The following is a 22258-nucleotide window of genomic DNA, read 5'->3' on the forward strand; positions in this document are numbered from 1 at the left end:
TGTGTCTCCCTCCTTTTCCCCCCCACCCCCCGTTCATGCCCCTTGTCCCTCCTTTTCCCCCCCACCCCCCGCTCATGCCCCTTGTCTCCCCTGTTCCCCCACTCCCTGCTCATGCCCCGTGTGTGCCCTGTCCCCCCTACTCATGCCCACGTGTCTCCCCTGTTCCCCCACCCCTCGCTCATGCCCATGTGTCTCCCCTGTTCCCCCCCACCCCCCACTCATGCCCCGTGTCTCCCCTACTGTTCCCCCCACCCCCTGCTCATGGCCCGTGTCTCTCTCTTGTTCCCCCCACCCCCTGCTCATGCCCCGTGTCTCCCTCCTTTTACCCCCACCCCCCGCTCATGCCCCGTGTCTCCCCTGTTCCCCCCATCCCCCGCTCATGCGCCGTGTCTCCCTCCTTTTCCCCATCCCCCGCTCATGCCCTGTGTCTCCCTACTGTTCCCCCCAACCCCCTTCATGGCCCATGTCTCTTTCTTGTCCCCCCCACCCCCTGCTCATGCCCTGTGTCTCCCCTCCTTTTCCCCCCCACCCCCCGTTCATGCCCCTTGTCCCTCCTTTTCCCCCCCACCCCCCGCTCATGCCCCTTGTCTCCCCTGTTCCCCCACTCCCTGCTCATGCCCCGTGTGTGCCCTGTCCCCCCTACTCATGCCCACGTGTGTCCCCTGTTAACCCCACCCCCGCTCATGCCCCGTGTCTCCCTCCTTTTCCCCTCCAACCCCCGCTCATGGCCCCTTGTCTTCCCTGTTCCCCCACCCCCTGCTCATGCCCCATGTGTGCCCTGTCCCCCCACCCCCCACCCATGCCCACATGTCTCCCCTGTTCCCCCCACCCTTCGCTCATGCCCATGTGTCTCCCCTGTTCCCCCCACCCCCCGCTCATGCCCTGTGTCTCCCTACTGTTCCCCCCACCCCTACTCATGGCCCATGTCCTCTCTCTTGTTCCCCCCACCCCCGGCCTCATGCTCCGTGTCACCCTCCCGTTACCCCCACCCCCGCTCATGGCCCGTGTCTCTCTCCCGTTCCCCCACCCCCCGCTCATGCCCTGTGTCTCCCCTGTTCCCCCCACCCCCGCTCATGGCCCGTGTCTCCCTCCTGTTCCCCACCCCCCGATCATGCCTCGTGTCTCCCCTGTTCCCTCCCACCCCCGCTCATGCCTCGTGTCTCCCTCCCGTTCCCCCCACCCCCCGTTCATGCCCCATGTCTCCCCTGTTTCCCCCCACCCCCGCTCATGCCCCGTGTCTTCCCTGTTCCCCCATCCCCTGCTCATGCGCCGTGTCTCCCTCCTTTTCCCCCATCCCCCGCTCATGCCCCGTTTCTCCTTCCCGTTCTCCCCCAGCCCCCGCTCATGTCCGTGTCTCCCTCCTTCCCCCCACCCCCCACTCATGCCCCGTGTCTCCCCAGTTCCCCCCCACCCCCTGCTCATGTCCTATGTCTCCCTCCTTTCCCCCCACCCCCCGCTCATGCCCCGGTGTGTGCCTGTTCCACCCACCCCCTGCTCATGCCCTGTGTTTCCCCTGTTCCCCCACCCCCCGCTCATGCCTCGTGTCTCCCTCCCGTTCCCCCCACCCCCCGTTCATGCCCTGTGTCTCCCTTGTGTTACCCCCCACGCCCCGCTCATGCCCCGTGTCTCCCTCGTGTTAAACCCCACCCCCCGCTCAGCCCCATGCCTCCCCTGTTCCCGCCACCCCCCTGCTCATGCCCCGTGTGTGCCCTGTTCCCCCCTACCCCCCGCTCATACCCCCTGTGTGCCCTGTTCCCCCCCACCCCCGCTCATGCCCCGTTTCTCCCTCCCGTTCCCCCCCACCCCCGCTCATGCCCCGTGTGTGCCCTGATCCCCCCACCCCGTGCTTATGCCCTGTGTCTCCCTCCCGTTCCCCCCTACCCCCGCGCATGCCCTGTGTTTTCCCTGTTCCCCCCACCCCCGGCTCATGCCCTGTGTCTCCCTCCTTTCCCCACCCACCCCCCGCTTATTGCCCCGTGTCTCCCTTCCGTCCCCCCCAACCCCTGCTCATGCCCTGGTTTTCCCCTGTTCCCCCCACTCCCCGCTCATGCCCCGTGTCTCCCCTGTTCCACCCCACCCCCCTGCTCATGCCCCATGTCTCCCTCCTTTCCCCCCCACTCCCCGCTTATTGCCCCGTGTCTCCCTTCCGTCCCCCCAACCCCTGCTCATGCCCTGTTTCCCCTGTTCCCCCCACTCCCCGCTCATGCCCCGTGTCTCCCCTGTTCCACCCCACCCCCTGCTCATGCCCCGTGTCTCCCTTGTGTTACTCCCCCACCCCACGCTCATGTCCCGTGTCTCCCTCGTGTTCCCCTCACCCCCTGCTCATGCCCCGTGTTTTCCCTGTTCCCCCCACCCCCCGCTCATGCCCGTGTCTCCCCTGTTCCACCCCACCCCCTGCTCATGCCCCGTGTCTCCCTCTTTTTCCCCCCCACCCCCCGCTCATGCCCCGTGTCTCCCTCCCGTTCCCCCCACACCCTGCTCATGCCCTGTGGTTCCCCCTGTTCCCCCCACCTCCCGCTCATGCCCCGTGTCTCCCCTGTTCCACCCCACCCCCCGCTCATGCTCCTTGTCTCCCTCGTGTTCCCCCCACCCCCTGCTCATGCCCCGTGTCTCCCTCATGTTCCCCCCACCCTCTGCTCATGCCCCGTATCTTCCTCGTGTACCCCCACCCCCGCTCATGCCCCGTGTCTCCCTCGTGTTCCCCCCACCCCCCGCTAATGCCCCGTGTTTCCCTCGTGTTACCCCACACCCCTCCCGCTCATGCCCCTTGTCTCCCTCGTGTTCTCCCCACCCCCCGCTCATGCACCGTGTCTTCCTCGTGTACCCCCCACTCATGCCCGTGTCTCCCTCCTGATCCCCCACCCCCCGCTAATGCCCTGTGTCTCTCTCTTGTTCACCCCACCCCCGCTCATGCCCCGTGTCTCCCTCCTGAACCCCCCTCCCCCCACTCATGCCCGGTGTCTCCCTTGTGTTACCACCCACCCCCTGCTCATGCCCTGTGTCTCCCCTGTTCCCCCCATCCCCCACTCATGCCCCGTGTCTCCACTGTTCCCCCACCCCCCCGCTCATGCCCCGTGTCTCCACTGTTCCCCCCACCCCCGCTCATACCCCGTGTCTCCCTACTGTTCCCCCCATCCCCCGCTAATGGTCTGTTCTCTCTCTTGTTCCCCCCACCCCCGCTCATGCCCCATGTCTCCCCTCCTGTACCCCCTACCCCCCGCTCATGCCCGGTGTTTGCCCTGGTCCCCACACCCCCTACTCATGCCCTGTGTCTCCCTCGTGTTCCTCCCCACCCCCTGCTCATGCACCGTGTCTACCCTGTTCCCCTCCACCCCCCTGCTCATGCCCCGTGTGTGCCCTGTTCACCCCCACCCCCCGCTCATGCCCCGTGTCTCCCTCCCGTTCCCCCCACACCCTGCTCATGCCCCGTGTCTCCCTCGTGTTCTCCCCACCCCCTGCTCATGCCCCGTGTCTTCCTCGTGTACCCCCACCCCCGCTCATGGCCCGTGTGTCTCCTCTTGCCCCCCACCCCCAGCTCATGCCCCGTGTCTCCCTCCACCCCCCGCTCATGCCCCATGTCTCCCTGTACGCCCACCCCCCGCTCATGCCCAGTATTTGCCCTGTTCCCCCCATCATGCCCCGTGTCTCCCCTGTTCCCCCCCACCTCCCGCTCATGCCCCGTGTCTCCACTGTTCCCCCCACCCTCCCGCTCATGCCTCATGTCTCCCCAGTTCCCCCATCCCCCGCTCATGCCCCATGTGTGCCCTGTTCCCCCCACGCCCCTGCCCCGTTTCTCCTTCCCGTCCCCCCCCACACCCCGCTCATGTCCCGTGTCTCCCTCCTTTCCCCCACCCCCTGCTCATTCCCTGTGTTTCCCCTGTTCCCCCCACCCCCCGCTTATGTCCCGTGTCTCCCTCCTTCCCCCCCACCCCCTGCACATGCCCCGTGTGTGCCCTGTTCCCCCCACCTCCCACTCATGCCCGTGTTTCCCCTGTTTCCCCACACCCCCGCTCATGCCCTGTGTCTCCCTCGTGTTCGCCCCACCCCCCGCTCATGCCCCGTGTCTACCTTGTGTTCTCCCCACCACCCGCTCATGCCCCGTTTCTCCCTCGTGTTACCCCCCACCCCCCGCTCATGCCCCGTGTCTCCCCTCATGTTCGCCTCCACCCCCGCTCATGCCCCGTGTCTCCCTCGTGTTCCCCCCAACCCCCGCTCATGCCCCGTGTCTCCCTCGTGTTCCCCCCACCCCCGCTCATGCCCCGTGTTTCCCTCATGTTACCCCCCACTCCCCCGTTCATGCCCCATGTGTCTCCTGTTACCCCCCACCCCCGCTCATGCCCCGTGTCTCCCTCCACCCCCGCTCATGCCTCGTGTCTCCCTCCTGTACCCCCACCCCCGCTCATGCCCAGTATCTGCCCTGTTCCCCCCACCCCCCGATCATGCCCTGTGTCTCCCTTGTGTTACCCCGCTCATGCCCCGTGTCTCTCCTGTTCACCCCACCCCCTGCTCATGCCCCGTGTCTCCACTGTTCCCCCCCTTATGCCTCGTGTCTCCACTGTTCCCCCCACCCCCGCTCATGCCCGTGTCTCCCTACTGTTCCCGCCACCCCGCTCATGCCCCGTGTCTCCCTCCTCTACCCCCCACCCCCCGCTCATGCCCCGTGTCTGCCCTGTTCCCCCCCGCTGATGGCCCGTGTCTCCCCTGTTGCCCCCCACCCCCTGCTCTTGCCCCGTGTGTGCCCTGTGCCCCCATCCCCCGCTCATGCCCCATGTGTGCCCTGTTTCCCCCCACCACCCGCTCAGGCCCTGTGTCTCCCTCCCGTTCCCCCCACCCACTGCTCATGCCCTGTGTCTCCCTCCTTTTCCCCCTCCACCCCCCGCTCATGCCCCTTGTCTCCTCTGTTCCCCCCACCCGCCGCTCATGCCCTGTGTCTCCCTTATGTTACCCCCCACGCCCCGCTCATGCCCCTTGTCTCCCTCATGTTACCCCCACCCCCAGCTCAGCCCCATGCCTCCCCTGTTCCCGCCACCCCCTGCTCATGCCCCGTGTGTGCCCTGTTCCCCCCACCCCCGCTCATGCCCCGTTTCTCCCTCCCGTTCCCCCCACCCCCGCTCATGCCCCTTTTGTGCCCTGATCCCCCCACCCCGTGCTTATGCCCTGTGTCTCCCTCTCGTTCCCCCCTACCCCCGCTCATGCCCTGTGTTTTCCCTGTTCCCCCACCCCCCGCTCATGCCCTGTATCTCCCTCCTTTTCTCCCCCACCCCCCGCTTATTGCCCCGTGAGTCCCTTCCGTCCCCCCAACCCCTGCTCATGCCCTGTGTTTCCCGTGTTCCCCCCACTCCCCGCTCATGCCCCGTGTCTCCCCTGTTCCACCCCACCCCCTGCTCATGCCCCGTGTCTCCCTCCTTTTACCCCCCACCCCCCCGCTTATTGCCCCGTGTCTCCCTTCCATCCCCCCAACCCCTGCTCATGCCCTGTGTTTCCCTGTTACCCCCACTCCCCGCTCATGCCCCGTGTCTCCCCTGTTCCACCCCACCCCCCGCTCATGCCCTGTGTCTTCCGCGTGTTACTCCCCCACCCCGCGCTCATGTCCCGTGTCTCCCTCGTGTTCCCCCCACCCCCTGCTCATGCCCCGTGTTTTCCCTGTTCCCCCCACCCCCCGCTCATGCCCCGTGTCTCCCCTGTTCCACCCCACCCCCTGCTCATGCCCCGTGTCTCCCTCTTTTCCCCCCCACCCCCCGCTCATGCCCCGTGTCTCCCTCCCGTTCCCCCCACACCCTGCTCATGCCCTGTGGTTCCCCTGTTCCCCCCACCTCCCGCTCATGCCCCGTGTCTCCCCCTGTTCCACCCCACCCCCCGCTCATGCTCCGTGTCTCCCTCGTGTTCACCCCCACCCCCTGCTCATGCCCCGTGTCTCCCTCGTGTTCCCCCCACCCCCTGCTCATGCCCCGTGTCTCCCTCATGTTCCCCCACCCTCTGCTCATGCCCCCTATCTTCCTCGTGTACCCCCACCCTGCTCATGCCCCGTGTCTCCCTCGTGTTCCCCCCACCCCCCGCTCATGCCCCGTGTTTCCCTCGTGTTGCCCCACCCCCCCCGCTCATTCCCCGTGTCTCCCTCGTGATCCCCCACCCCCCGCTCATGCCCCGTGTCTCCCTCGTGTTCTCCCAACCCCCGCTCATGCACCGTGTCTTCCTCGTGTACCCCCCACTCATGCCCCGTGTCTCCCTCCTGGTCCCCCACCCCCCGCTAATGCCCCGTGTCTCTCTCTTGTTCCCCCCCACCCCCGCTCATGCCCCGTGTCTCCCTCCTGAACCCCCCACCCCCACTCATGCCCGGTGTCTCCCTTGTGTTACCCCCCACCCCCTGCTCATGCCTGTGTCTCCCCTGTTCCCCCCACCCCCCACTCATGCCCCGTGTCTCCACTGTTCCCCCACCCCCCCGCTCATGCCCCGTGTCTCCACTGTTACCCCCACCCCGCTCATACCCTGTGTCTCCCTACTGTTCCCCCCACCCCCCGCTAATGGTCTGTGTCTCTCTCTTTTTCCCCCCACCCCCCGCTCATGCCCCATGTCTCCCTCCTGTACCCCCTACCCCCCGCTGATGCCCGGTGTTTGCCCTGTTCCCCCCACCTCCCACTCATGCCCCGTGTCTCCCTCGTGTTCCTCCCCACCCCCCGCTTATGCACCGTGTCTCCCCTGTTCCCCTCCACCCCCTGCTCATGCCCCGTGTGTTCCCTGTTCACCCCCACCCCCCGCTCATGCCCCATGTCTCCCTCTCGTTCCCCCCACACCCCACTCATGCCCCGTGTCTCCCTCCACCCCCCCCTCATGCCCCATGTCTCCCTGTACCCCCCACCCCCCGCTCATGCCCCGTGTCTCCACTGTTCCCCCGCTCATGCCCCATGTGTGCCCTGTTCCCCCCCACACCCCTGCTCATGCCCCGTTTCTCCTTCCCCTCCCCCCCACACCCCGCTCATGTCCCGTGTCTCCCTCCTTTCCCCCCCACCCCCTGCTCATTCCCCCTGTTTCCCCTGTTCCCCCCACCCCCCGCTTATGTCCCGTGTCTCCCTCCTTCCCCCCACCCCCCGCTCATGGCCCGTGTGTGCCCTGGTTCCCCCCACCCCCCACTCATGCCTGTGTTTCCCTTGTTTCCCCCACACCCCCGCTCATGCCCTGTGTCTCCCTCGTGTTCCCCCCACCCCCCGCTCATGCCCCGTGTCTACCTTGTGTTCTCCCCACCACCCCCTCATGCCCCGTTTCTCCCTCGTGTTACCCCCCACCCCCCGCTCATGCCCCGTGTCTCCCTCATGTTCCCCTCCACCCCCGCTCATGCCCCGTGTCTCCCTCGTGTTCCCCACCCCCAGCTCATGCCCCGTGTTTCCCTCGTGTTACCCCCCACACCCCCGCTCATGCCCCGTGTCTGACCTGTTCCCCCACCCCCCGCTCATGCCCTGTGTCTCCCCTGTTCCCCCCCACCCCCTGCTCTTGCCCCGTGTGTGCCCTGTCCCCCCACCCCCCGCTCATGCCCCGTGTGTGCCCTGTGCCCCCATCCCCGCTCATGCCCCATGTGTGCCCTGTTCCACCCCCACCCCCCGCTCATGCCCCGTGTCTCCCTCCCGTTCCCCCCACCCCCTGCTCATGCCCTGTGTCTCCCTCCTTTCCCCCCACCCCCCGCTCATGCCCCTTGTCTCCCCTTGTTCCCCCCACCCGCCGCTCATGCCCTGTGTCTCCTGTTGCCCCCCACCCCCGCTCATGTCCCGTGTCTCCCTCCACCCCCCGCTCATGCCCCGTGTCTCCTCCCTGTACCCCCCACCCCCCGCTCATGCCCAGTATCTGCCCTGTTCCCCCCACCCCCGATCATGCCCTGTGTCTCCCTTGTGTTACCCCCGCTCATGCCCGTGTCTCCCCTGTTCCCCCCACCCCCTGCTCATGCCCCGTGTCTCCACGGTTCCCCCCGCTTATGCCTTGTGTCTCCACTGTTCCCCCCACCCCTCGCTCATGCCCCGTGTCTCCACTGTTCCCCCCACCCCCTGCTCATGCCCCGTGTCTCCCTACTGTTCCCCCCACCCCCGCTCATGCCCCGTGTCTCCCTCCTGTACCCCCACACCCGCTCATGCCCTGTGTCAGACCTGTTCCCCCACCCCCGCTCATGCCCTGTGACTCCCCTGTTCCCCCCACCCCCTGCTCTTGCCCCATGTGTGCCCTGTCCCCCCACACCCCCGCTCATGCCCCGTGTGTGCCCTGTGCCCCCATCTCCCGCTCATGCCCCATGTGTGCCCTGTTCCACCCCAACCCCCGCTCATGCCCCGTGTCTCCCTCGTGTTAGCCCCCCACCCCCCGCTCATACCCCGTGTCTCCCTCATATTGCCCCCACCTCCCGCTCATGCCCCGTGTCTCCCTCGTGTTCCCCCCACCCCAGCTCATGCCCTGTGTTTCCCTTGTGTTACCCCCCACCCCCCGCTCATGCCCCGTGTCTTCCTCGTGTGCCCCCCAACCCCCGCTCATGCCATGTGTGTCTCCTGTTGCCCCCCACCCCCTATTCATGCCCCGTGTTTCCCCGGTGTTACCCCCCACTCATGCCCCGCGTCTCCCTCCTGTTCCCCCCACCCCCGCTAATGCCCCGTGTCTCCCTCCTGATCCCCCCACCCCCCACTCATGCCCGGTGTCTCCCTTGTGTTACCCCCCACCATGCCCTGTGCCTTCCCTGTCCCCCCCACCCCCACTCATGCCCAGTGTCTCCACTGTTCCCCCACCCCCCCGCTCATGCCCCGTGTCTCCACTGTTCCCCCCACCCCCGCTCATGCCCCGTGTCTCCATACTGTTCCCCCCACCCCCCGCTAGTGGTCTGTGTCTCTCTCTTGTTCCCCCACCCCCTGCTCATGCCCCATGTCTCCTTACTGTACCCCCTACCCCCCGCTCATGCCCAGTGTTGCCCTGTTCCCCCACTCATGCCCCGTGTCTTCCTCGTGTTACCCCCCACACCCCCGCTCATGCCCCGTGTCTGACCTGTTCCCCCACCCCCCGCTCATGCCCTGTGTCTCCCCTGTTCCCCCCCACCCCCTGCTCATGCCCCGTGTGTGTGCCCTGTCCCCCCACCCCCCGCTCATGCCCCGTGTGTGCCCTGTGCCCCCATCCCCGCTCATGCCCCATGTGTGCCCTGTTCCACCCCACCCCCCCGCTCATGCCCCGTGTCTCCCTCCCGTTCCCCCCACCCCCTGCTCATGCCCTGTGTCTCCCTCCTTTCCCCCACCCCCCGCTCATGCCCCTTGTCTCCCCTGTTCCCCCACCCGCCGCTCATGCCCTGTGTCTCCTGTTGCCCCCCACCCCCGCTCATGTCCCGTGTCTCCCTCCACCCCCCGCTCATGCCCCGTGTCTCCTCCCTGTACCCCCCACCCCCCCTCTCATGCCCAGTATCTGCCCTGTTCCCCCCCACCCCCGATCATGCCCTGTGTCTCCCTTGTGTTACCCCCGCTCATGCCCCGTGTCTCCCCTGTTCCCCCCACCCCCTGCTCATGCCCCGTGTCTCCACGGTTCCCCCCGCTTATGCCTTGTGTCTCCACTGTTCCCCCCACCCCTCGCTCATGCCCCGTGTCTCCACTGTTCCCCCCACCCCCCGCTCATGCCCCGTGTCTCCCTACTGTTCCCCCCACCCCCGCTCATGCCCCGTGTCTCCCTCCTGTACCCCCCACACCCCGCTCATGCCCTGTGTCAGACCTGTTCCCCCACCCCCGCTCATGCCCTGTGACTCCCCTGTTCCCCCCACCCCCTGCTCTTGCCCCATGTGTGCCCTGTCCCCCCCACCCCCGCTCATGCCCCGTGTGTGCCCTGTGCCCCGATCTCCCGCTCATGCCCCATGTGTGTCCTGTTCCACCCCAACCCCCGCTCATGCCCCGTGTCTCCCTCGTGTTAGCCCCCCACCCCCCGCTCATACCCCGTGTCTCCCTCATATTCCCCCCACCTCCCACTCATGCCCCGTGTCTCCCTCGTGTTCCTCCCCACCCCCCGCTTATGCACCGTGTCTCCCCTGTTCCCCTCCACCCCCTGCTCATGCCCCGTGTGTTCCCTGTTCACCCCCACCCCCCGCTCATGCCCCGTGTCTCCCTCTCGTTCCCCCCACACCCCACTCATGCCCCGTGTCTCCCTCCACCCCCCCTCATGCCCCATGTCTCCCTGTACCCCCCACCCCCCACTCATGCCCCGTGTCTCCACTGTTCCCCCCGCTCATGCCCCATGTGTGCCCTGTTCCCCCCCACACCCCTGCTCATGCCCCGTTTCTCCTTCCCGTCCCCCCCACACCCCGCTCATGTCCCGTGTCTCCCTCCTTTCCCCCCCACCCCCTGCTCATTCCCCGTGTTTCCCCTGTTCCCCCCACCCCCCGCTTATGTCCCGTGTCTCCCTCCTTCCCCCCACCCCCCGCTCATGCCCCGTGTGTGCCCTGTTCCCCCCACCCCCCACTCATGCCCGTGTTTCCCCTGTTTCCCCACACCCCCGCTCATGCCCTGTGTCTCCCTCGTGTTCCCCCCACCCCCCGCTCATGCCCCGTGTCTACCTTGTGTTCTCCCCACCACCCCCTCATGCCCCGTTTCTCCCTCGTGTTACCCCCCCACCCCCGCTCATGCCCCGTGTCTCCCTCATGTTCCCCTCCACCCCCGCTCATGCCCCGTGTCTCCCTCGTGTTCCCCCACCCCCCGCTCATGCCCCGTGTTTCCCTCGTGTTACCCCCCACACCCCCGCTCATGCCCCGTGTCTGACCTGTTCCCCCACCCCCCGCTCATGCCCTGTGTCTCCCCTGTTCCCCCCCACCCCCTGCTCTTGCCCCGTGTGTGCCCTGTCCCCCCACCCCCCGCTCATGCCCCGTGTGTGCCCTGTGCCCCCATCCCCGCTCATGCCCCATGTGTGCCCTGTTCAACCCCACCCCCCGCTCATGCCCCGTGTCTCCCTCCCGTTCCCCCCACCCCCTGCTCATGCCCTGTGTCTCCCTCCTTTCCCCCCACCCCCCGCTCATGCCCCTTGTCTCCCCTGCTCCCCCCACCCGCCGCTCATGCCCTGTGTCTCCTGTTGCCCCCCACCCCCGCTCATGTCCCGTGTCTCCCTCCACCCCCCGCTCATGCCCCGTGTCTCCTCCCTGTACCCCCCACCCCCCCGCTCATGCCCAGTATCTGCCCTGTTCCCCCCACCCCCGATCATGCCCAGTGTCTACCTTGTGTTACCCCCGCTCATGCCCCGTGTCTCCCCTGTTCCCCCCACCCCCTGCTCATGCCCCGTGTCTCCACGGTTCCCCCCGCTTATGCCTTGTGTCTCCACTGTTCCCCCCACCCCTCGCTCATGCCCCGTGTCTCCACTGTTCCCCCCACCCCCCGCTCATGCCCCGTGTCTCCCTACTGTTCCCCCCACCCCCGCTAATGCCCCGTGTCTCCCTCCTGTACCCTCCACACCCCGCTCATGCCCTGTGTCAGACCTGTTCCCCCACCCCCGCTCATGCCCTGTGACTCCCCTGTTCCCCCCACCCCCTGCTCTTGCCCCATGTGTGCCCTGTCCCCCCCACCCCCACTCATGCCCCGTGTGTGCCCTGTGCCCCCATCTCCCGCTCATGCCCCATGTGTGCCCTGTTCCACCCCAACCCCCGCTCATGCCCCGTGTCTCCCTCGTGTTAGCCCCCCACCCCCCGCTCATACCCCGTGTCTCCCTCATATTGCCCCCACCTCCCGCTCATGCCCCGTGTCTCCCTCGTGTTCCCCCCACCCCCAGCTCATGCCCTGTGTTTCCCTTGTGTTACCCCCCACCCCCCGCTCATGCCCCGTGTCTTCCTCGTGTGCCCCCCAACCCCCGCTCATGCCATGTGTGTCTCCTGTTGCCCCCCACCCCCTATTCATGCCCCGTGTTTCCCCGGTGTTACCCCCCACTCATGCCCCGCGTCTCCCTCCTGTTCCCCCCACCCCCGCTAATGCCCCGTGTCTCCCTCCTGATCCCCCCACCCCCCACTCATGCCCGGTGTCTCCCTTGTGTTACCCCCCACCATGCCCTGTGCCTTCCCTGTCCCCCCCACCCCCCACTCATGCCCCGTGTCTCCACTGTTCCCCCACCCCCCCGCTCATGCCCCGTGTCTCCACTGTTCCCCCCACCCCCGCTCATGCCCCGTGTCTCCATACTGTTCCCCCACCCCCTGCTAGTGGTCTGTGTCTCTCTCTTGTTCCCCCCACCCCCTGCTCATGCCCCATGTCTCCTTACTGTACCCCCTACCCCCCGCTCATGCCCAGTGTTTGCCCTGTTCCCCCCACTCATGCCCCGTGTCTTCCTCGTGTTACCCCCCACACCCCCGCTCATGCCCCGTGTCTGACCTGTTCCCCCACCCCCCGCTCATGCCCTGTGTCTCCCCTGTTCCCCCCCACCCCCTGCTCTTGCCCCGTGTGTGCCCTGTCCCCCCACCCCCCGCTCATGCCCCGTGTGTGCCCTGTGCCCCCATCCCCGCTCATGCCCCATGTGTGCCCTGTTCCACCCCACCCCCCGCTCATGCCCCGTGTCTCCCTCCCGTTCCCCCCACCCCCTGCTCATGCCCTGTGTCTCCCTCCTTTCCCCCCACCCCCCGCTCATGCCCCTTGTCTCCCCTGTTCCCCCCACCCGCCGCTCATGCCCTGTGTCTCCTGTTGCCCCCCACCCCCGCTCATGTCCCGTGTCTCCCTCCACCCCCCGCTCATGCCCCGTGTCTCCTCCCTGTACCCCCCACCCCCCCGCTCATGCCCAGTATCTGCCCTGTTCCCCCCACCCCCGATCATGCCCTGTGTCTCCCTTGTGTTACCCCCGCTCATGCCCCGTGTCTCCCCTGTTCCCCCCACCCCCTGCTCATGCCCCGTGTCTCCACGGTTCCCCCCGCTTATGCCTTGTGTCTCCACTGTTCCCCTCACCCCTCGCTCATGCCCCGTGTCTCCACTGTTCCCCCCACCCCCCGCTCATGCCCCGTGTCTCCCTACTGTTCCCCCCACCCCCGCTCATGCCCCGTGTCTCCCTCCTGTACCCCCCACACCCCGCTCATGCCCTGTGTCAGACCTGTTCCCCCACCCCCGCTCATGCCCTGTGACTCCCCTGTTCCCCCCACCCCCTGCTCTTGCCCCATGTGTGCCCTGTCCCCCCCACCCCCGCTCATGCCCCGTGTGTGCCCTGTGCCCCCATCTCCCGCTCATGCCCCATGTGTGCCCTGTTCCACCCCAACCCCCGCTCATGCCCCGTGTCTCCCTTGTGTTAGCCCCCCACCCCCCGCTCATACCCCGTGTCTCCCTCATATTGCCCCCACCTCCCGCTCATGCCCCGTGTCTCCCTCGTGTTCCCCCCACCCCCAGCTCATGCCCTGTGTTTCCCTTGTGTTACCCTCCACCCCCCGCTTATGCCCCGTGTCTTCCTCGTGTGCCCCCCAACCCCCGCTCATGCCCTGTGTGTCTCCTGTTGCCCCCCACCCCCTATTCATGCCCCGTGTTTCCCCGGTGTTACCCCCCACTCATGCCCCGCGTCTCCCTCCTGTTCCCCCCACCCCCGCTAATGCCCCGTGTCTCCCTCCTGATCCCCCCACCCCCCACTCATGCCCGGTGTCTCCCTTGTGTTACCCCCCACCATGCCCTGTGCCTTCCCTGTCCCCCCCACCCCCCACTCATGCCCCGTGTCTCCACTGTTCCCCCACCCCCCCGCTCATGCCCCGTGTCTCCACTGTTCCCCCCACCCCCGCTCATGCCCCGTGTCTCCACTGTTCCCCCACTCCCCCCGCTCATGCCCCGTGTCTCCACTGTTCCCCCCACCCCCTGCTCATGCCCCATGTCTCCTTACTGTACCCCCTACCCCCCGCTCATGCCCAGTGTTTGCCCTGTTCCCCCCACTCATGCCCCGTGTCTTCCTCGTGTTCCTCCCTACCCCCGCTCATGCCCCATGTCTCCCCTGTTCCCCTCCACCCCCTGCTCATGCCCCGTGTGTGCCCTGTTCCCCCCCACCACCTGCTCATGCCCCGTGTCTCCCTACCGTTCCTCCCGCTCATGCCCCGTGTTTTCCCTGTTCCCCCCACCCCCTCTCATGCCCCGTGTCTCCCTCGTGTTCCCCCCACACCCCGCTCATGCCCCGTGTCTCCCTCGTGTTCTCCCCACCCCCGCTCATGCCCCGTGTCTTCCTCGTGTACCCCCCCACCCCCCGCTCATGCCCCGTGTCTCCCTCCACCCCCGCTCATGCCCCATGTCTCCCTGTACCCCCACCCCTGCCCAGTATTTGCCCTGTTTCCCCCCCATCATGCCCCGTGTCTCCCCTGTTCCCCCCACCCCCCGCTCATGCCCCGTGTCTCCACTGTTCCCCCCACCCCCGCTCATGCCTCATGTCTCCCCAGTTCCCCCACCCCCCGCTCATGTCCTGTGTCTCCCTCCTTCCCCCCCACCCCCCGCTCATGCCCCGTGTGTGCCCTGTTCCCCCATCCCCCGCTCATGCCCTTGTTTCTCCCTCGTGTTACCCCCCACCCACGCTCATGCCCCGTGTCTCCCTCATATTCCCCCCCACCCCCCGCTCATGCCCCGTGTCTCCCTCGTGTTCCCCCCACCCCCCGCTCATGCCCCGTGTTTCCCTCGTGTTACCCCCCACACCCCCGCTCATGCCCCATGTCTGACCTGTACCCCCACCCCCCGCTCATGCCCCGTGTCTCCCCTGTTCCCCCCACCCCCTGCTCTTGCCCCGTGTGTGCCCTGTCCCCCCCACCCCCTGCTCATGCCCCGTGTGTGCCCTGTGCCCCCATCCCCCGCTCATGCCCCATGTGTGCCCTGTTCCCCCCCACCCCCCGCTCATGCCCCGTGTCTCCCTCCCGTTCCACCCACCCCCTGCTCATGCCCTGTGTCTCCCTCCTTTCCCTCCCACCCCCCGCTCATGCCCCTTGTCTCCCAAGTTCCCCCCACCCGCCGCTCATGCCCTGTGTCTCCTGTTGCCCCCCACCCCCGCTAATGTTCCGTATCTCCCTCCACCCCCCGCTCATGCCCTGTGTCTCCTCCCTGTACCCCCACCCCCGCTCATGCCCAGTATCTGCCCTGTTCCCCCCACCCCCGATCATGCCCTGTGTCTCCCTTGTTTTACCCCTGCTCATGCCCCGTGTCTCCCCTGTTCCCCCCACCCCCCGCTCATGCCCCGTGTCTCCACGGTTCCCCCGCTTATGCCTCGTGTCTCCACTGTTCCCCCCACCCCTCGCTCATGCCCCGTGTCTCCACTGTTCCCCCCACCCCCGCTCATGCCCCGTGTCTCCCTACTGTCCCCCCCACCCCCGCTCATGCCCTGTGTCCCCCTCCTGTACCCCCCACCGCCCGCTCATGCCCTGTGTCTGACCTGTTCCCCCACCCCCCGCTCATGCCCCGTGTCTCCCTGTCCCCCCCACCCCCCGCTCATGCCCCGTGTCTCCCCTGTTCCCCCCCACCCCCTGCTCTTGCCCCGTGTGTGCCCTGTCCCCCCCACCCCCCGCTCATGCCCCTTGTGTACCCTGTGCCCCCATCCCCCGCTCATGCCCCATGTGTGGCCTGTTCCCCCCCACCCCCGCTCATGCCCCGTGTCTCCCTCCCGTTCCCCCCACCCCCTGCTCATGCCCTGTGTCTCCCTCCTTTCCCCCCACCCGCCGCTCATGCCCTGTGTCTCCCTTGTGTTACCCCCCACCCCCCGCTCATGCCCGTGTCTCCCTCATGTTACCCCCAACCCCCTGCTCAGCCCCATGCCTCCCCTTTTCCCGCCACCCCTGCTCATGGCCCGTGTGTGCCCTGTTCCCCCCCACCCCCCGCTCATGCCCCCTTTGTGCCCTGTTCCCTCCCACCCCCCGCTCATGCCCCCTGTGTGCCCTGTTCTCCTCCACCCCCGGCTCATGCCCTGTGTCTACCTCCCGTTTCCCCCCACCCCTGCTCATGCCCTGTGTTTTCCCTGTTCCCCCCACCCCCCGCTCATGCCCCGTGTCTCCCCTGTTCTACCCCACCCCCTGCTCATGCCCCGTGTCTCCCTCCTTTTCCCCCCTACCCCCTGCTCATGCCCCGTGTCTCCCTTCCGTCCCCCCCACCCCCTGCTCATGCCATGTGTTTCCCCTGTTCCCCCCACCCCCTGCTCATGCCCCGTGTCTCCCCTGTTCCACCCCACCCCCCGCTCATGCCCCGTGTCTCTCTCGTGTTACTCCCCCACCCCCCGCTCATGCCCCGTGTCTCCCTTCCGTCCCCCCCTGCTCATGCCCTGTGTTTCCCCTGTTCCACCCCACCCCCCGCTCATGCCCCGTGTCTGTCTCGTGTTACTCCCCCACCCCGCGCTCATGCCGTGTCTCCCTAGTGTTCCCCCCACCCCCTGCTCATGCCCTGTGTTTTCCCTGTTCCCCCCACCCCCGCTCATGCCCCGTGTCTCCCCTGTTCCACCCCACCCCCTGCTCATGCCCTGTGTCTCCCTCTTTACCCCCACCCCCCGCTCATGCCCCGCGTCTCCCTCCTTTCCCCCCCACCCCCTGCTCATGCCCCTTGTCTCCCCTGTTCCCCCCACCCCCCCGCTCATGCCCGTGTCTCCCTCATGTTACCCCCAACCCCCTGCTCAGCCCCATGCCTCCCCTGTTCCCGCCACCCCCTGCTCATGGCCCGTGTGTGCCCTGTTCCCCCCCACCCCCTGCTCATGCCCCCTGTGTGTCCTGTTCCCTCCCACCCCCCGCTCATGCCCCCTGTGTGCCCTGTTCCCTCCACCCCCCGCTCATGCCCCGTGTCTCCCTCCCGCTCCCCCCACCCCCGCTCATGCCCTGTGTTTTCCCTGTTCCCCCCACCCCCCGCTCATGCCCCGTGTTCCACCCCACCCCCTGCTCATGCCCCGTGTCTCCCTCTTTTTCCCCCCTACCCCCTGCTCATGCCCCGTGTCTCCCTTCCGTCCCCCCCACCCCCTGCTCATGCCCTGTGTTTCCCCTGTTCCCCCCACCCCCTGCTCATGCCCCGTGTCTCCCCTGTTCCACCCCATCCCCCGCTCATGCCCTGTGTCTCTCTCGTGTTACTCCCCCACCCCGCGCTCATGCCCCGTGTCTCCCACGTGTTCCCCCACCCCCTGATCATGCCCGTGTTTTCCCTATTCACCCCCCCCCGCTCATGCCCCATGTCTCCCCTGTTCCACCCACCCCCTGCTCATGCCCCGTGTCTCCCTCTTTTCCCCCCCGCTCATGCCCCGTGTCTCCCTCCCGTTACCCCACCCCCTGCTCATGCCCCGTGTTTCCCCTGTTCCCCCCACCTCCCGCTCATGCCCCGTGTCTCCCCTGTTCCACCCCACCCCCCGCTTATGCCCCGTGTCTCCCTCGTGTTCCCCCACCCCCTGCTCATGCCCCGTGTCTCCCTCATGTTCCCGCCACCCTCCTCTCATGCCCCGTGTCTTCCTCGTGTACCCCCACCTCCTGCTCATGCCGTGTCTCCCTCGTGTTCCCCCCACCCCGCGCTCATGCCCCGTGTTTCCCTCGTGTTACCCCCCACCCCCCCGCTCATTCCCCGTGTCTCCCTCGTGTTCCCCCCACCCCCGCTCATGCCCCGTGTCTCCCTCGTGTTCTCCCCACCCCCCGCTCATGCAGAGTGTCTTCCTCGTGTACCCCCTCAACCCCCGCTCATGCCCCGTGTGTCTCCTGTTGTCCCCCACCCCCAGCTCATGCCCCGTGTTTCCCTCGTGTTACCCCCCACTCATGCCCCGTGTCTCCCTCCTGTTCCCCCACCCCCCGCTCATGCCCCATGCCTCTCTCCTGGTCCCCCCACCCCCCGCTCATGCCCGTGTCTCCCTCCTGAACCTCCCAACCCCCACTCATGCTCCGTGTCTCCCTTGTGTTACCCCCCACCCCCCGCTCATGCCCTGTGTCTCCCCTGTTCCCCCCACCCCCCACTCATGCCCCGTGTCTCCACTGTTCCCCCAACCCCCTGCTCTTGCCACGTGTCTCCACTGTTCACCCCACCCCCCGCTCATGCCACGTGTCTCCCTACTGTTCCCCCACCCCCGGCTCATGGTCTGTGTCTCTCTCTTGTTCCCCCACCCCCCGCTCATGCCCCATGTCTCCCTCCTGTACCCCCTACCCCCCGCTCATGCCCCGTGTCTGCCCTGTTCCCCCACCCCCCACTCATGCCCCGTGTCTCCCTCGTGTTCCTCCCCAACCCCCGCTTATGCCCCCTGTCTCCCCTATACCCCTCCACCCCCTGCTCATGCCCGTGTCTCCCTTCCGTCCCCCCCACCCCCTGCTCATGCCCTGTGTTTCCCCTGTTCCCCCCACCCCCCGCTCATGCCCCGTGTCTCCCCTGTTACACCCCACCCCCGCTCATGCCCCGTGTCTCTCTCGTGTTACTCCCCCACCCTGCGCTCATGCCCCGTGTCTCCCTCGTGTTCCCCCCACCCCCTGCTCATGCCCCGTGTTTTCCCTGTTCCCCCCACCCCCCGCTCATGCCCCGTTACCCCCGACCCCCCACTCATGCCCTGTGGCTCCCCTGTTCCCCCCACCCCCTACTCATACCCCGTGTGTCCACTGTTCCCCCACCCCCCGCTCTTGCCCCGTGTCTCCCTACTGTTCCCCCCACCCCCCGCTCATGCCCCGTGTCTCCCCTGTTCCACCCCACCCCCTGCTCATGCCCTGTGTCTCCCTCTTTACCCCCACCCCCCGCTCATGCCCCGCGTCTCCCTCCTTTCCCCCCCACCCCCTGCTCATGCCCCTTGTCTCCCCTGTTCCCCCCACCCCCCGCTCATGCCCGTGTCTCCCTCATGTTACCCCCAACCCCCTGCTCAGCCCCATGCCTCCCCTGTTCCCGCCACCCCCTGCTCATGGCCCGTGTGTGCCCTGTTCCCCCCCACCCCCTGCTCATGCCCCCTGTGTGTCCTGTTCCCTCCCACCCCCCGCTCATGCCCCCTGTGTGCCCTGTTCCCTCCACCCCCCGCTCATGCCCCGTGTCTCCCTCCCGTTCCCCCCCACCCCCGCTCATGCCCTGTGTTTTCCCTGTTCCCCCCACCCCCCCGCTCATGCCCCGTGTTCCACCCCACCCCCTGCTCATGCCCCGTGTCTCCCTCTTTTTCCCCCCTACCCCCTGCTCATGCCCCGTGTCTCCCTTCCGTCCCCCCCACCCCCTGCTCATGCCCTGTGTTTCCCCTGTTCCCCCCACCCCCTGCTCATGCCCCGTGTCTCCCCTGTTCCACCCCATCCCCCGCTCATGCCCTGTGTCTCTCTCGTGTTACTCCCCCACCCCGCGCTCATGCCCCGTGTCTCCCACGTGTTCCCCCACCCCCTGATCATGCCCGTGTTTTCCCTATTCACCCCCCCGCTCATGCCCCATGTCTCCCCTGTTCCACCCCACCCCCTGCTCATGCCCCGTGTCTCCCTCTTTTCCCCCCCGCTCATGCCCCGTGTCTCCCTCCCGTTACCCCACCCCCTGCTCATGCCCCGTGTTTCCCCTGTTCCCCCCACCTCCCGCTCATGCCCCGTGTCTCCCCTGTTCCACCCCACCCCCCGCTTATGCCCCGTGTCTCCCTCGTGTTCCCCCACCCCCTGCTCATGCCCCGTGTCTCCCTCATGTTCCCGCCACCCTCCTCTCATGCCCCGTGTCTTCCTCGTGTACCCCCACCTCCTGCTCATGCCGTGTCTCCCTCGTGTTCCCCCCACCCCGCGCTCATGCCCCGTGTTTCCCTCGTGTTACCCCCCACCCCCCCGCTCATTCCCCGTGTCTCCCTCGTGTTCCCCCCACCCCCGCTCATGCCCCGTGTCTCCCTCGTGTTCTCCCCACCCCCCGCTCATGCAGAGTGTCTTCCTCGTGTACCCCCTCAACCCCCGCTCATGCCCCGTGTGTCTCCTGTTGTCCCCCACCCCCAGCTCATGCCCCGTGTTTCCCTCGTGTTACCCCCCACTCATGCCCCGTGTCTCCCTCCTGTTCCCCCACCCCCCGCTCATGCCCCATGCCTCTCTCCTGGTCCCCCCACCCCCCGCTCATGCCCGTGTCTCCCTCCTGAACCTCCCAACCCCCACTCATGCTCCGTGTCTCCCTTGTGTTACCCCCCACCCCCCGCTCATGCCCTGTGTCTCCCCTGTTCCCCCCACCCCCCACTCATGCCCCGTGTCTCCACTGTTCCCCCAACCCCCTGCTCTTGCCACGTGTCTCCACTGTTCACCCCACCCCCCGCTCATGCCACGTGTCTCCCTACTGTTCCCCCACCCCCGGCTCATGGTCTGTGTCTCTCTCTTGTTCCCCCACCCCCCGCTCATGCCCCATGTCTCCCTCCTGTACCCCCTACCCCCCGCTCATGCCCCGTGTCTGCCCTGTTCCCCCACCCCCCACTCATGCCCCGTGTCTCCCTCGTGTTCCTCCCCAACCCCCGCTTATGCCCCCTGTCTCCCCTATACCCCTCCACCCCCTGCTCATGCCCGTGTCTCCCTTCCGTCCCCCCCACCCCCTGCTCATGCCCTGTGTTTCCCCTGTTCCCCCCACCCCCCGCTCATGCCCCGTGTCTCCCCTGTTACACCCCACCCCCGCTCATGCCCCGTGTCTCTCTCGTGTTACTCCCCCACCCTGCGCTCATGCCCCGTGTCTCCCTCGTGTTCCCCCCACCCCCTGCTCATGCCCCGTGTTTTCCCTGTTCCCCCCACCCCCCGCTCATGCCCCGTGTCTCCCCTGTTCCACCTCACTCCCTGCTCATGCCCCGTGTCTCCCTCCCGTTCCCCCCACCCCCTGCTCATGCCCTGTGTTTCCCCTGTTCCCCCCACCTCCCGCTCATGCCCCGTGTCTCCCCTGTTCCACCCCACCCCCTGCTCATGCCCCGTGTCTCCCTCGTGTTCCCCCCAACCCCTGATCATGCCCCGTGTCTCCCTCATTTTCCCCCCACCCCCCGCTCATGCCCCGTGTCTCCCTCCCGTTCCCCCCACCCACTGCTCATGCCCCGTGTTTCCCCTGTTCCCCCCACCTCTCGCTCATGCCCCGTGTCTCCCCTGTTCCACCCCACCCCCCGCTCATGCCCCGTGTCTCCCTCATGTTTCCCCCCACCCCCTGCTCATGCCCCGTGTCTCCCTCATGTTCCTGCCACCCTCCTCTCATGCCCCGTGTCTTCCTCGTGTACCCCCACCTCCTGCTCATGCCCCGTGTCTCCCTCGTGTTCCCCCCACCCCCACTCATGCCCAGTGTTTCCCTCGTGTTACCCCCCACCCCCCCGCTCATTCCCTGTGTCTCCCTCGTGTTCCCCCCACCCCCGCTCATGCCCCGTGTCTTCCTCGTGTTCTCCCCACCCCCGCTCATGCACAGTGTGTCTCCTGTTGTCCCCCAGCTCATGCCCCGTGTTTCCCTCGCGTTACCCCCCACTCATGCCCCGTGTCTCCCTCCTGTTCCCCCACCCCCCGCTCATGCCCCGTGTCTCCCTCCTGAACCCCCCAACCCCCACTCATGCCCCGTGTCTCCCTTGTGTTACCCACCACCCCCGCTCATGCCCTGTGTCCCCTGTTCCCTCCACCCCCACTCATGCCCCGTGTCTCCACTGTTCCCCCACCCCCCCACTCTTGCCCCGTGTCTCCACTGTTCCCCCCACCCCCCGCTCATGCCCCGTGTCTCCACTGTTCCCCCACCCCCCCACTCTTGCCCCGTGTCTCCACTGTTCCCCCCACCCCCCGCTCATGCCCCGTGTCTCCCTACTGTTCCCCCACCCCCCGCTCATGGTCTGTGTCTCTCTCTTGTTCCCCCACCCCCCGCTCATGCCCCATGTCTCCCTCCTGTACCCCCTACGCCCCGCCCAGTGTCTGCCCTGTTCCCCCCACCCCCCACTCATGCCCCGTGTCTCCCTTGTGTTCCTCCCCAACCCCCGCTCATGCCCCGTGTCTCCCCTGTACCCCTCCACCCCTGCTCATGCCCGTGTCTCCCTTCCGTCCCCCCCACCCCCTGCTCATGCCCTGTGTTTCCCCTGTTCCCCGCACCCCACGCTAATGCCCCGTGTCTCCCCTGTTACACCCCACCCCCGCACATGCCCCGTGTCTTTCTCGTGTTACTCCCCCACCCCGTGCTCATGCCCCGTGTCTCCCTCGTGTTCCCCCCACCCCCTGCTCATGCCCCGTGTTTTCCCTGTTCCCCCCACCCCCCGCTCATGCCCCGTGCCTCTCTCTTGTTCCTCCCACCCCCGCTCATGCCCCGTGTCTCCCTCCTAAACCCCCCAACCCCCACTCATGCCCCGTGTCTCCCTTGTGTTACCCCCGACCCCCCGCTCATGCCCTGTGGCTCCCCTGTTCCCCCCACCCCCTACTCATACCCCGTGTGTCCACTGTTCC

At 67.8% G+C, this 22258-nt stretch overlaps 1 protein-coding gene across 4 annotated transcripts in view; it reads left to right on the forward strand.

Moving 5' to 3' along the window:
• The window catches only part of LOC138516883 (E3 ubiquitin-protein ligase TRIM39-like), a 364781-nt gene that overhangs the window by 141060 nt on the left and 201463 nt on the right, over nt 1-22258 (forward strand). The gene's annotated exons all lie outside the window — the stretch shown is intronic.

Source organism: Ambystoma mexicanum, chromosome 6q, assembly GCF_040938575.1.
Source record: "Ambystoma mexicanum isolate Mex_15411 chromosome 6q, UKY_AmexF1_1, whole genome shotgun sequence".
Classification (NCBI taxonomy): Eukaryota; Metazoa; Chordata; class Amphibia; order Caudata; family Ambystomatidae; genus Ambystoma; species Ambystoma mexicanum.